Raw genomic sequence first — 14,124 nt, 5'->3', positions numbered from 1 at the left:
TGTCATGTTATAATGCCTTCTCTAACCCCCTAGAAAAAGAAGATGCATGGGGCGACACCACTAGCTAGGTAACTAGGCAACTAGGTAGCTAGGACACGGTAGACAGTGTCCTTTGCCCCCGGTTGCCAAGCACCGCTTTCCTGTAGTTAACGACGACGAGGGCAAGTGCTTGGCAGGCAGGGAAGAAGGACACTGTGCAGGAACGCCCACACGCAGGAACGCCCACATGCAGGAACGCCCACATGCAGGAACGCCCACATGCAGGAACGCCCCGAATTGCGGACCGCAAGCCATTGGAGTCAACTGCACTGTCATCAGACTAGACTCAATCCTGTTGCAATCCTTCAAGAAGCCAGACAGGTCAAATAAATCAATCAGTGACGACTGGCTACAGCCTATATTTCTATACCCTTTAAGTACATGTCTGGTTTTGCGAAAGAAACCAGTCTCAAAAAACGTTTCTGTTTCGTAGCCTCCTCTCATCATAGGTCACTTTAGCTGCTCAAATTGACTGCATTTCAAAGGGCACTCCTGTTCCCTATGTAGTGTACTACTTTTGACCAGGGCCCATAGGTTAACTCCTACCTCTTCATCCTAACCTCACTACAGAACGCTACAGTCAGACAGACAACACTTGTGAATATATTCATTTATTTACTTTAAAAAAGTCTAAAGTGAGGCAACAAATGTCCACATAATTTGTTTTCTCTCCGGGTATAAACATGTCTTAAATAAGCAGTTCCTCATTTGTTATAAAAACTCTAAAAAACAATAATATTCAATCCCTTTACAACTAACAAACCACCAAAAAAAATACAAATGAATAATAAAGAAAAGTAAAATAGTTAGCAATATACAAATCCAGCAGATTGCAAATGAAGTCCCCAGAAGTTCAAATAATATTGCTCAATATTCGCCTTTTTTATAAAAAAAATAGTATTTAAGTGCAAAATTCTGACACACAAAAAAATAAGCGTTATACTGGTATGTACAGATATGTAGATAAAAACAAATAGTTAAGTCCAACAAGGCTTTGGTTTGAAGCTAGGCGAGTTAGGTATCCAGGGATGTATGAGATTGTGACAGTCCGTTTAAAAAGCAGACCAACTTATTCCTGTCTCTGAATGTCCCGACTAGGGTTGCAAAGTTACTGGTTAATTTAACAAAGTGACCGTAATCTTCACTGATTATGGTAATTAAACAAAAGATATGGCAATCTTAACTTCATAGTCATTTAAAACGGTTTATTAATATATAGTATTTATATCTGTGTGGATATTGTCCATAAGTTTCTAGTAGATAGAACATATGGTTGAAGAGAAAACGGCCCAATTCATGAATAACGCATCTAAAATCGACAATATATTTTGTTTTTTAATAAACTCTTCAACTCTTTGAACTATTGACCTTTCTTCACAACGGCCACCAGTTTCACGGCAAAACATTGACAACAAAATACATTTTGACATAATAAAAAATAAATAAGTGAAAAATTTTTAAAAAAGATATTTCATACTGAAACGCTCATATTAAACAGCAATGATTTTCACTAAGTTGAAGGTTTATATTAAGATAACATTTTACAGCTTTGTAATTCAAATTTTTTTTGTTTACATTTTAAAATATTATTTAATTATGTCATATTTCACAATTACAGACACCTGTGATCATCTGAAGTATCCAACTGGGCCACTAGATGTCTCGTAATAGATTACATAAAATCCTTGAAAGTTACCCCAAAAAATTCTGGTAGTTTACTGGTAAACTTTCCAGTAATATACCCTCCCTTTGCAACCCTAGTGCTTTAGTGACACCCTATTTCCATATAGTGTGCACTACATAGGGATCAGGATTCCATTGTAGAGGTACCCTCCTCTGTGTGTAGGATGACTGTCTTCATCATCTGCCTAAGGAAGAAAGGACACTGTGGAGAAAGACAAACCAGAGACCATTAGTACAAACATCATTTAATGAACAAGGCTAGCAGGCAGGAACATAAACACCTACCCTAAAGGCAACAACACACAGGGGGAGGGAGAGAGACAGGGGGGAGAGAGACCGGGGGAGAGAGAGACACGGGGGGAAGAGAGACAGGGGGGGAGAGAGACAGGGGGGAGAGAGACCGGGGGGGGAGAGAGACAGGGGGGAGAGAGACAGGGGAAGAGAGAGACAGGGGGGAGAGAGACCGGGGGAGAGAGACACGGGGGGAAGAGAGACAGGGGGAAGAGAGACAGGGGGGGGGAGAGACAGGGGGAGAGAGACAGGGGGGACAGAGACAGGGGGAGAGAGACAGGGGGGAGAGAGACACGGGGGGAAGAGAGACAGGGGGAAGAGAGACAGGGGGGGGGGGAGACAGGGGGAGAGAGACAGGGGGGACAGAGACAGGGGGAGAGAGACAGGGGGGAGAGAGACAGGGGGAGAGAGACAGGGGGGGGGGAGAGACAGGGGGAGAGAGACAGGGGGGACAGAGACAGGGGGAGAGAGACAGGGGGGAGAGAGACAGGGGGAGAGAGACAGGGGGGGGAGAGACATGGGGGGGAGACAGGGGGGAGAGAGACAGGGGGGAGAGAGACAGGGGGGAGAGAGACAGGGGGAGAGAGACCGGGGGGGAGAGAGACCGGGGGAGAGAGACCGGGGGAGAGAGACAGGGGGAGAGAGACCGGGGGAGAGAGACAGGGGGGAGAGAGACAGGGGGAGAGAGACAGGGGGAGAGAGACAGGGGGAGAGAGACAGGGGGAGAGAGACAGGGGGGAGAGAGACAGGGGGGGAGAGAGACAGGGGGAGAGAGACCGGGGGGGAGAGAGACAGGGGGAGAGAGACAGGGGGAGAGAGACAGGGGGGAGAGAGACAGGGGGGGAGAGAGACAGGGGGGAGAGAGACAGGGGGGGAGAGAGACAGGGGGGGAGAGAGACAGGGGGGGAAGAGAGACAGGGGGGAGAGAGACAGGGGGGAGAGAGACAGGGGGAGAGAGACAGGGGGAGAGAGACAGGGGGGAGAGAGACAGGGGGAGAGAGACAGGGGGGAGAGAGACAGGGGGAGAGAGACAGGGGGAGAGAGAGACAGGGGGGGGAGAGACAGGGGGAGAGAGACAGGGGGGAGAGAGACAGGGGGAGAGAGACAGGGGGAGAGAGACAGGGGGAGAGAGAGACAGGGGGAGAGAGACAGGGGGGAGAGAGACAGGGGGGAGAGAGACAGGGGGGGAGAGAGACAGGGGGGGAGAGAGACAGGGGGAGAGAGACAGGGGGAAGAGAGACAGGGGGGGAAGAGAGACAGGGGAAGAGAGACAGGGGGGGAAGAGACAGGGGGGAGAGAGACCGGGGGGGAGAGAGACCGGGGGGGAGAGAGACAGGGGGGGAGAGAGACAGGGGGGGAGAGAGACAGGGGGGAGAGAGACAGGGGGAGAGAGAGACAGGGGGAGAGAGACAGGGGGAAGAGAGACAGGGGGGGAAGAGAGACAGGGGGGGAAGAGAGACAGTGGGGAGAGAGACAGGGGGAAGAGAGACAGGGGGGAGAGAGACAGGGGGAAGAGAGACAGGGGGAAGAGAGACAGGGGGGGAAGAGAGACAGGGGAAGAGAGACAGGGGGGAAGAGAGACAGTGGGGAGAGAGACAGGGGGAAGAGAGACAGGGGGGGAAGAGAGACAGGGGGGGAAGAGAGACAGGGGGAGAGAGACAGGGGGAAGAGAGACAGGGGGAAGAGAGACAGGGGGGGAAGAGAGACAGGGGGGAAGAGAGACATGGGAAGAGAGACAGGGGAAGAGAGAGACAGGGGGGAGAGAGACAGGGGGAAGAGAGACAGGGGGGAGGGAGACAGGGGGGGAGAGAGACAGGGGGAGAGAGACAGGGGAAGAGAGACAGGGGGGGAGAGAGACAGGGGGGGAAGAGAGACAGGGGGGAGAGAGACAGGGGGGAGAGAGACAGGGGGAAGAGAGACAGGGGGGAAAGAGAGACAGGGGAGAGAGAGACAGGGGGAAGAGAGACAGGGGGAAGAGAGACAGGGGAGGAAGAGAGACAGGGGGGGAAGAGAGACATGGGAAGAGAGACAGGGGAAGAGAGAGACAGGGGGGAGAGAGACAGGGGGAAGAGAGACAGGGGGGAGGGAGACAGGGGGGGGGGAGACAGGGGGGGGAGACAGGGGGGAGAGAGACAGGGGGGAGAGAGACAGGGGGGAGAGAGACAGGGGGGAGAGAGACAGGGGGGAGAGAGACAGGGGGAGAGAGACCGGGGGGGAGAGAGACCGGGGGAGAGAGACCGGGGGAGAGAGACAGGGGGAGAGAGACCGGGGGAGAGAGACAGGGGGGAGAGAGACAGGGGGAGAGAGACAGGGGGAGAGAGACAGGGGGAGAGAGACAGGGGGAGAGAGACAGGGGGGAGAGAGACAGGGGGGGAGAGAGACAGGGGGAGAGAGACAGGGGGAGAGAGACCGGGGGGGAGAGAGACAGGGGGAGAGAGACAGGGGGGAGAGAGACAGGGGGGGAGAGAGACAGGGGGAGAGAGACAGGGGGGGAGAGAGACAGGGGGGAGAGAGACAGGGGGGGAAGAGAGACAGGGGGGAGAGAGACAGGGGGGAGAGAGACAGGGGGAGAGAGACAGGGGGGAGAGAGACAGGGGGAGAGAGACAGGGGGGAGAGAGACAGGGGGAGAGAGAGACAGGGGGGGGAGAGACAGGGGGAGAGAGACAGGGGGGAGAGAGACAGGGGGAGAGAGACAGGGGGAGAGAGACAGGGGGAGAGAGAGACAGGGGGAGAGAGACAGGGGGGAGAGAGACAGGGGGGAGAGAGACAGGGGGGGAGAGAGACAGGGGGGGAGAGAGACAGGGGGAGAGAGACAGGGGGAAGAGAGACAGGGGGGGAAGAGAGACAGGGGAAGAGAGACAGGGGGGGAAGAGACAGGGGGGAGAGAGACCGGGGGGGAGAGAGACCGGGGGGGAGAGAGACAGGGGGGGAGAGAGACAGGGGGGAGAGAGACAGGGGGAGAGAGACAGGGGGGAGAGAGACCGGGGGGGAGAGAGACAGGGGGGAGAGAGACAGGGGGGGAGAGAGACAGGGGGGAGAGAGACAGGGGGAGAGAGAGACAGGGGGAGAGAGACAGGGGGAAGAGAGACAGGGGGGGAAGAGAGACAGGGGAAGAGAGACAGGGGGGGAAGAGAGACAGTGGGGAGAGAGACAGGGGGAAGAGAGACAGGGGGGAGAGAGACAGGGGGAAGAGGGACAGGGGGAAGAGAGACAGGGGGGGAAGAGAGACAGGGGAAGAGAGACAGGGGGGAAGAGAGACAGTGGGGAGAGAGACAGGGGGAAGAGAGACAGGGGGGGAAGAGAGACAGGGGGGGAAGAGAGACAGGGGGGAGAGAGACAGGGGGAAGAGAGACAGGGGGAAGAGAGACAGGGGGGGAAGAGAGACAGGGGGGGAAGAGAGACATGGGAAGAGAGACAGGGGAAGAGAGAGACAGGGGGGAGAGAGACAGGGGGAAGAGAGACAGGGGGGAGGGAGACAGGGGGGGAGAGAGACAGGGGGAGAGAGACAGGGGAAGAGAGACAGGGGGGGAGAGAGACAGGGGGGGAAGAGAGACAGGGGGGAGAGAGACAGGGGGGAGAGAGACAGGGGGAAGAGAGACAGGGGGGAAAGAGAGACAGGGGAGAGAGAGACAGGGGGAAGAGAGACAGGGGGAAGAGAGACAGGGGAGGAAGAGAGACAGGGGGGAAAGAGAGACAGGGGGAAGAGAGACAGGGGGAAGAGAGACAGGGGGGGAAGAGAGACAGGGGGGAAGAGAGACAGAGGGGGGAGAGAGACAGGGGGAAGAGAGACAGGGGGAAGAGAGACAGGGGGGGAAGAGAGACAGGGGGGGAGAGAGAGACAGGGGGGAGAGAGAGGGGGCAGGGGGGAGAGAGACAGAGGGGGGAGAGACAGGGGGGGAGAGAGACAGGGGGGAGAGAGACAGGGGGGAGAGAGACAGGGGAAGAGAGACAGGGGGGAAGAGAGACAGAGGGGGGAGAGAGACAGGGGGAAGAGAGACAGGGGGGGAAGAGAGACAGGGGGGAGAGAGAGACAGGGGGGAGAGAGAGGGGGCAGGGGGGAGAGAGACAGAGGGGGGAGAGACAGGGGGGGAGAGAGACAGGGGGGAGAGAGACAGGGGGGAGAGAGACAGGGGAAGAGAGACAGGGGGGGGGGAGACAGAGATGGGGTTGAGAGACACACAAACACACATTTTTGGAGCAGTAAATTCCTCCGATGAATCCACTCAGTGACCTATATAAACAGCTAAACGAGGTGAAGGAAAAGTCTAGACGACCGTTCAAAAAACCCCCATCTAGGATACAAATAGCAACCTATCCTCTCCTTTTTGGTAGTAGTGCACTATATAGGGAATAGGGTGCCAATTGGGACTCGACAGTAAAGGGAAGTCAGCCACTAGAAGGACCTTTAGATGTGTATTATTGGGGGACACTGAAGAGCAGTGGGATAAAACTAGATCAGTGAGAATCCATACCTCCCTTCAACATGAAGAGAGACCAGCGTCAGAGGAGAGGGGAGAGAGAGATGGAGAGAGGGGGGGGGGGCAGAGAGAGGAGAGAGACAGGAGAGAGAGAGAGAGAGAGGGGGGGGCAGAGAGAGGAGAGAGACAGGAGAGAGAGAGAGACAGGAGGGAGAGAGAGAGAGAGAGAGACAGGAGAGAGAGAGAGACAGGAGAGAGAGAGAGAGAGAGAGAGAGAGAGAGAGAGAGAGAGAGAGAGAGAGACAGGAGAGAGAGAGAGATACAGGAGAGAGAGAGAGATGGAGAGAGGGGGGGGCAGAGAGAGGAGAGAGAGAGAGAGAGAGAGAGAGAGAGAGAGAGAGAGAGAGAGAGAGAGAGAGAGAGAGAGAGAGAGAGAGAGAGAGAGAGAGAGATATGGAGAGAGGGGGGGGGCAGAGAGAGGAGAGAGACAGGAGAGAGAGAGAGACAGGAGGGAGACAGGAGAGAGAGAGAGAGAGAGAGACAGGAGAGAGAGAGAGAGAGAGACAGGAGAGAGAGAGAGAGAGAGAGAGAGAGAGAGAGAGAGAGAGAGAGAGAGAGAGAGAGAGAGAGAGAGAGAGATGGAGAGAGAGAGAGAGAGAGGGGGGGGGCAGAGAGAGGAGAGAGACAGGGAGAGAGAGAGAGATACAGGAGAGAGAGAGAGATACAGGAGAGAGAGAGAGATGGAGAGAGGGGGGGCAGAGAGAGGAGAGAGAGAGAGAGAGAGAGAGAGAGAGAGAGAGAGAGAGAGAGAGAGAGAGAGAGAGAGAGAGAGAGAGAGAGAGAGAGAGAGAGAGATATGGAGAGAGGGGGGGGGCAGAGAGAGGAGAGAGACAGGAGAGAGAGAGAGACAGGAGGGAGACAGGAGAGAGAGAGAGAGAGAGAGAGAGAGAGACAGGAGAGAGAGAGAGAGAGAGACAGGAGAGAGAGAGAGAGAGAGAGAGAGAGAGAGAGAGAGAGAGAGAGAGAGAGAGAGAGAGAGAGAGAGAGAGAGATGGAGAGAGAGAGAGAGAGAGAGGGGGGGGCAGAGAGAGGAGAGAGACAGGAGAGAGAAAGAGGAGATCAGTGAGAATCCATACCTCCCTTCAACATGAAGAGAGACCAGCGTCAGAGGAGAGGGGGGAGAGGGTAGAGAGAGATGGAGAGAGGGGGGGGGGGCAGAGAGAGGAGAGAGACAGGAGAGAGAGAGACACAGGAGAGAGACAGGAGAGAGAGAGAGAGAGAGAGACAGGAGAGAGAGAGAGGAGAGTTCCGGAGTTCCAAATTAAGCAGCAACAGCTGAAAAGATGAGCTCCTAAAAATATTGAATTTTACATGGTTTTTAGAGGAAAGTATATCGAAAAAAAGCAAAAGAAAACTGCAAGACTGATTAGGAGACCAAACAAGCAGCAAACAAAGAAGAAAGGCTTTCGAAAAAAGTAAAATTATACAATTTTCTTAGCTAGCTAAGTTGTTTACCTGTTGCTAGGCAGTTGCTAGGGACTCTCCTGAAAGAAGCTAGCTAGCTAACAAGGAGAGAGAGAGAGAGAGAGGTCATGATCAGATGATCAGATGAGCTCCTGCATTTTTCAGCATTTTCTTTAAAAAAGATAGATTTAGAGTTAGTTAAACTTGGATTTTTTGTGGAACTGAGAGAGATACAGCTTCAACTGTATTCAACTGTAACTGACTTGATACAGCTTCAACTAGCACTGACGTGTCAAGTGAGAGGTGTCAAAGACCATTAGCCCAACAATGGCAGGAGAGTCGAATAGTCTACCCCAACCAAATGGAGAGGCCTTAGAAGCTCCCTCCTGCTGTTCAGAGGTAATTAAAATACAGTACCCTGTCATTGTAAAGAATGATAAGGCAAGAAAAGATCACAAAATGAAGCTCCTTATGGAAAATCAAGAGACACTTTTTGCTGACTATTACAAAAATGGGAACATCAGCAACCTTATCTTCTACACAAACCATCCAGTGGCATGGCACAGTGCTATATTAGCACACTACCCCTTTGTTAAGAGACGGGGGGTTAACGAGGGGTGGAAACTCAGGATTCTTGACAACGAGGACGAGGAGTCAGCTAATATAAATCTCTATAAGTCTGGAACAGTAATGGTACAGGGCAACCACAAACAGTTTCAGCTGGACTTTCACCAAATCAAAGAATTAGCCCAGCAGGAGAAGCTCTCCCTTGATAAAGATACCCCCACCCCAAGCGGGTCAGACCAGACGTCTTCATCATATAACCACACAGACGAGCAACCCTCAGCAGACAGTCAACCTCCCAGTACAGAGTACTTCTCCCTCATTGAAATGAAGGATAAATTCACCCAGCTGGAGGTAAGGCAGGTGGAGCTGGAACAGCAGGTGATCACACTCCAGTCAGCACAGAACCAGACAACAGTCCAGCACAACAACACCCCCTTAACCAGACCTGGAGAGCCGGAGGTGGAGAAAGACATATCTGCACTATGGACAGTGGTGAGACAACATCAACAGGAGAAAGAGCAGGAGCAGGAGAAGAACAGAGCACTAGAGGAGAGGATCAGACTACAGGAGGAGAGGGAGAGGGGGATGGCATATGACAGAGAACAACCCACTAGGGAGGTGGCCATCCCCACAGAGACGCCAGCAGAACAGCCCACCTCAGCACCCGACAAAAGTCTCGACACCACAGCAGAACAGTCCACACCAGACACTGACCATAGAAACGACATCACAACAGAACAGACAAAAGAAAAACCCCAAGCCCAGCAGCTCTCACCCCCTCTGAGCACCCCCCCTGTCAGCCACCCTGATAGCCCTCCTGACAACCCCCCCACACCCACTGAGGACAAACACAAGACACAGATTGTCCTTCTTATGGACTCAAATGGGAAATAAATAGAAGAAAAAAAACTTTTTCCCAAACACAGTGTGTCTAAACTCTGGTGTCCAAACACCCAGCGCGCCCTAGACCTTCTGTCTGAGGACAAACTAGGCTCACCTAGCCACATAATAATACACACAGGCACAAACGACCTGAGAGCACAGCAGGAAAGGGTGGCCACAGCACTGAAGGGAGTGATCGAAAAAGCTTCTTCTACTTTCCCCAACGCACAAGTGGTTATCTCCACCCTGCTACCACGAAAAGACTTCCACCCTGCTACAATACAGCGGGTAAACGCAAGCATCTCCCGTGACTGTGCCTCAAAACCAAATGTTTTTCTGGCCCACCACTCCACCCTGGACTTGAACAGCCTCTATGACCAGGTCCACCTCTACAAGGCAGCAGTGCCCACCTTTGCCCGGACTCTAAAGGACATCGCTCTCAAACGCAGCCCCAACACTTCACACAGGAGCAACAGATCAATAGACACCCCACCAAGACCAGCGAGACACCCTCCAAGACCCCCCCCTGGACCTACACACCCCCCCCACATCAACCATGCCCACACCCAATTTAGGCCCCCTCAGATCAGACCTATGCCACTCCTGCCCACCCCATGCACCCCACCCCTGCAAAGAGGGCATCAACATGGAAGTCACACATACGCCCAGGTAGTGAGCGGGCAAACAGGCCCAACCCCCACTCTTACACTCGCCCAAGCCAACGGCATGTACCAGATGCTCAGCAGGCTCTGCTCACACTTACTGGCCTGAGGCCAAACCACACGGCCAACAACATTGGACACTTTATGGAACAAAAAGCCTTCACTATATCATCCTGGAATATCCAAGGCCTGAGGTCATCTGCCTTTGGCCTAAAGAGCAGGAACCCGGACTTCACCAAAGAAATCGGTAATGCAGACATTGTCATCCTGCAAGAAACCTGGTACAGAGGAGACGGACCCACTGGTTGCCCTCTAGGTTACAGAGAACTGGTAGTCCCATCCACCAAACTACCAGGTGTGAAACAGGGAAGGGACTCAGGGGGAATGCTAATTTGGTATAGAGCAGACCTAACTCACTCCATTAAACTAATCAAAACAGGAACATTTTACATTTGGCTAGAAATTCAAAAGGAAATTATCTTAACAGAGAAAAATGTCCTCCTGTGTGCTACCTATATCCCCCCACTAGAATCCCCATACTTTAATGAAGACAGCTTCTCCATCCTGAATGAGGAAATCAATCATTTCCAGGCCCAGGGACATGTATTAGTCTGTGGCGACCTAAATGCCAGAACTGGACAAGAACCTGACACCCTCAGCACACAGGGGGACAAACACCTACCTGGAGGTGACAGCATTCCCTCCCCCATATGCCCCCCTAGGCACAACTATGACAACATAACCAACAAAAACGGGTCACAACTCCTGCAGCTCTGTCGCACGCTGGGTATGTACATAGTCAATGGTAGGCTTCGAGGGGACTCCTATGGTAGGTTCACCTATAGCTCATCTCTTGGCAGTAGCACTGTAGACTACTTTATCACTGACCTCAACCCAGAGTCTCTCAGAGCGTTCACAGTCAGCCCACTGACACCCCTATCAGACCACAGCAAAATCACAGTCTACTTGAACTCAATCACGAGGCATCAAAGCCAAAGGAACTGAGTAACATTAAGAAATGCTATAGATGGAAGGAATGCAGTTTGGAAATCTACCAAAAAACAATTAGACAACAGCAAATTCAATCCCTTTTAGACAACTTCCTGGGTAAAACGTTCCACTGCAATAGTGAAGGTGTAAACTTGGCAGTAGAAAATCTTAACAGTATATTTGACCTCTCAGCTTCCCTATCAAACCTAAAAATCTCAAATAGAAAACCGAAGAAAATGAACAACAATGACAAATGGTTTGATGACGAATGCAAAAATCTAAGAAATAAATTGAGAAACCTGTCCAACCAAAAACATAGAGACCCGGAAAACCTGAGTCTACGCCTTCACTATGGTGAATAACTAAAACAATACAGAAATACACTACGGAAAAAGAAGGAACAGCACGTCAGAAATCAGCTCAATGTAATTGAAGAATCCATAGACTCTAACCACTTCTGGGAAAATTGGAAAACACTAAACAAACAACAACACGAAGAATTATCTATCCAAAATGGAGATGTATGGGTAAACCACTTCTCCAATCTTTTTGGCTCTATAACAAAGAATAAAGAGCAAAAACATATACATGATCAAATACAAATCCTTGAATCAACTATTAAAGACTACCAGAACCCACTGGATTCTCCAATTACCTTGAACGAGTTACAGGACAAAATAAAAACCCTCCAACCCAAAAAGGCCTGTGGTGTTGATGGTATCCTTAATGAAATGATCAAATATACAGACAACAAATTCCAATTGGCTATACTAAAACTCTTTAACATCGTCCTTAGCTCTGGCATCTTCCCCAATATTTGGAACCAAGGACTGATCACCCCAATCCACAAAAGTGGAGACAAATTTGACCCCAATAACTACCGTGGAATATGCGTCAACAGTAACCTTGGGAAAATACTCTGCATTATCATTAACAGCAGACTCGTACATTTCCTCAATGAAAACAATGTACTGAGCAAATGTCAAATTGGCTTTTTACCAAATTACCGTACAACAGACCATGTATTCACCCTACACACCCTAATTGACAACCAAACAAACCAAAACAAAGGCAAAGTCTTCTCATGCTTTGTTGATTTCAAAAAAGCCTTCGACTCAATTTGGCATGAGGGTCTGCTATACAAATTGATGGAAAGTGGTGTTGGGGGAAAAACATACGACATTATAAAATCCATGTACACAAACAACAAGTGTGCGGTTAAAATTGGCAAAAAACACACACATTTCTTCACACAGGGTCGTGGGGTGAGACAGGGATGCAGCTTAAGCCCCACCCTCTTCAACATATATATCAACGAATTGGCGAGGGCATTAGAACAGTCTGCAGCACCTGGCCTCACCCTACTAGAATCCGAAGTCAAATGTCTACTGTTTGCTGATGATCTGGTGCTTCTGTCACCAACCAAGGAGGGCCTACAGCAGCACCTAGATCTTCTGCACAGATTCTGTCAGACCTGGGCCCTGACAGTAAATCTCAGTAAGACCAAAATAATGGTGTTCCAAAAAAGGTCCAGTCGCCAGGACCACAAATTCCATCTAGACACCGTTGCCCTAGAGCACACAAAAAACTATACATACCTCGGCCTAAACCTCAGCACCACAGGTAACTTCCACAAAGCTGTGAACGATCTGAGAGACAAGGCAAGAAGGGCATTCTATGCCATCAAAAGGAACATAAATTTCAACATACCAATTAGGATCTGGCTAAAAATACTTGAATCAGTCATAGAGCCCATTGCCCTTTATGGTTGTGAGGTCTGGGGTCCGCTCACCAACCAAGATTTCACAAAATGGGACAAACACCAAATTGAGACTCTGCATGCAGAATTCTGCAAAAATATCCTCCGTGTACAACGTAGAACACCAAATAATGCATGCAGAGCAGAATTAGGCCGATACCCACTAATTATCAAAATCCAGAAAAGAGCCGTTAAATTCTACAACCACCTAAAAGGAAGCGATTCCCAAACCTTCCATAACAAAGCAATCACCTACAGAGAGATGAACCTGGAGAAGAGTCCCCTAAGCAAGCTGGTCCTGGGGCTCTGTTCACAAACACACCCCACAGAGCCCCAGGACAACAGCACAATTAGACCCAACCAAATCATGAGAAAACAAAAAGATAATTACTTGACACATTGGAAAGAATTAACAAACAAACAGAGCAAACTAGAATGCTATTTGGCCCTAAACAGAGAGTACACAGTGGCAGAATACCTGACCACTGTGACTGACCCAAACTTAAGGAAAGCTTTGACTATGTACAGACTCAGTGAGCATAGCCTTGCTATTGAGAAAGGCCGCCGTAGGCAGACATGGCTCTCAAGAGAAGACAGGCTATGTGCTCACTGCCCACAAAATGAGGTGGAAACTGAGCTGCACTTCCTAACCTCCTGCCCAATGTATGACCATATTAGAGACACATATTTCCCTCAGATCACACAGATCCACAAAGAATTCGAAAACAAATCCAATTTTGATAAACTCCCATATCTACTGGGTGAAATTCCACAGTGTGCCATCACAGCAGCAAGATTTGTGACCTGTTGCCACAAGAAAAGGGCAACCAGTGAAGAACAAACACCATTGTAAATACAACCCATATTTATGTTTATTTATTTTAACTTGTGTGCTTTAACCATTTATACATTGCTACAACACTGTATATATATAATATGACATTTGTAATGTCTTTATTGCTTTGAAACTTCTGTATGTGTAATGTTTACTGTTAATTTTTATTGTTTATTTCACTTTTGTATATTATCTACCTCACTTGCTTTGGCAATGTTAACACATGTTTCCCATGCCAATAAAGCCCCTTGAATTGAATTGAATTGAATTGAGAGAAGGAGAGAGAGAGAGAGAGAGAGAGAGAGAGAGAGAGAGAGAGAGAGAGAGAGAGAGAGAGCCCCACCCTCTTCAACATATATATCAACGAATTGGCGCGGGCACTAGAACAGTCTGCAGCACCCGGTCTCACCCTACTAGAATCCGAAGTCAAATGTCTACTGTTTGCTGATGATCTGGTGCTTCTGTCACCAACCAAGGAGGGCCTACAGCAGCACCTAGATCTTCTGCACAGATTCTGTCAGACCTGGGCCCTG

General features: G+C 50.5%; 1 protein-coding gene across 1 annotated transcript in view; it reads right to left on the bottom strand.

Annotated features, from left to right (window-relative positions):
• Positions 1-634: 634 nt before the first annotated feature.
• LOC139544423 (methyl-CpG-binding domain protein 2-like) overlaps positions 635-14,124 on the bottom strand; it is a 141,802-nt gene continuing 128,312 nt past the window's right edge. The window contains exon 8 of the mRNA XM_071351495.1: positions 635-1,924. The gene's annotated coding sequence lies outside the window, so the exon portion shown is untranslated. The remainder of the gene's footprint in view (positions 1,925-14,124) is intronic.

This window comes from Salvelinus alpinus, chromosome 18 (genome assembly GCF_045679555.1).
Source record: "Salvelinus alpinus chromosome 18, SLU_Salpinus.1, whole genome shotgun sequence".
In the NCBI taxonomy this organism is placed as follows: Eukaryota; Metazoa; Chordata; class Actinopteri; order Salmoniformes; family Salmonidae; genus Salvelinus; species Salvelinus alpinus.
The sequence above is the reverse complement of the archived record's forward strand: the minus strand, read 5'-3'. Positions and strand labels throughout refer to the sequence as shown.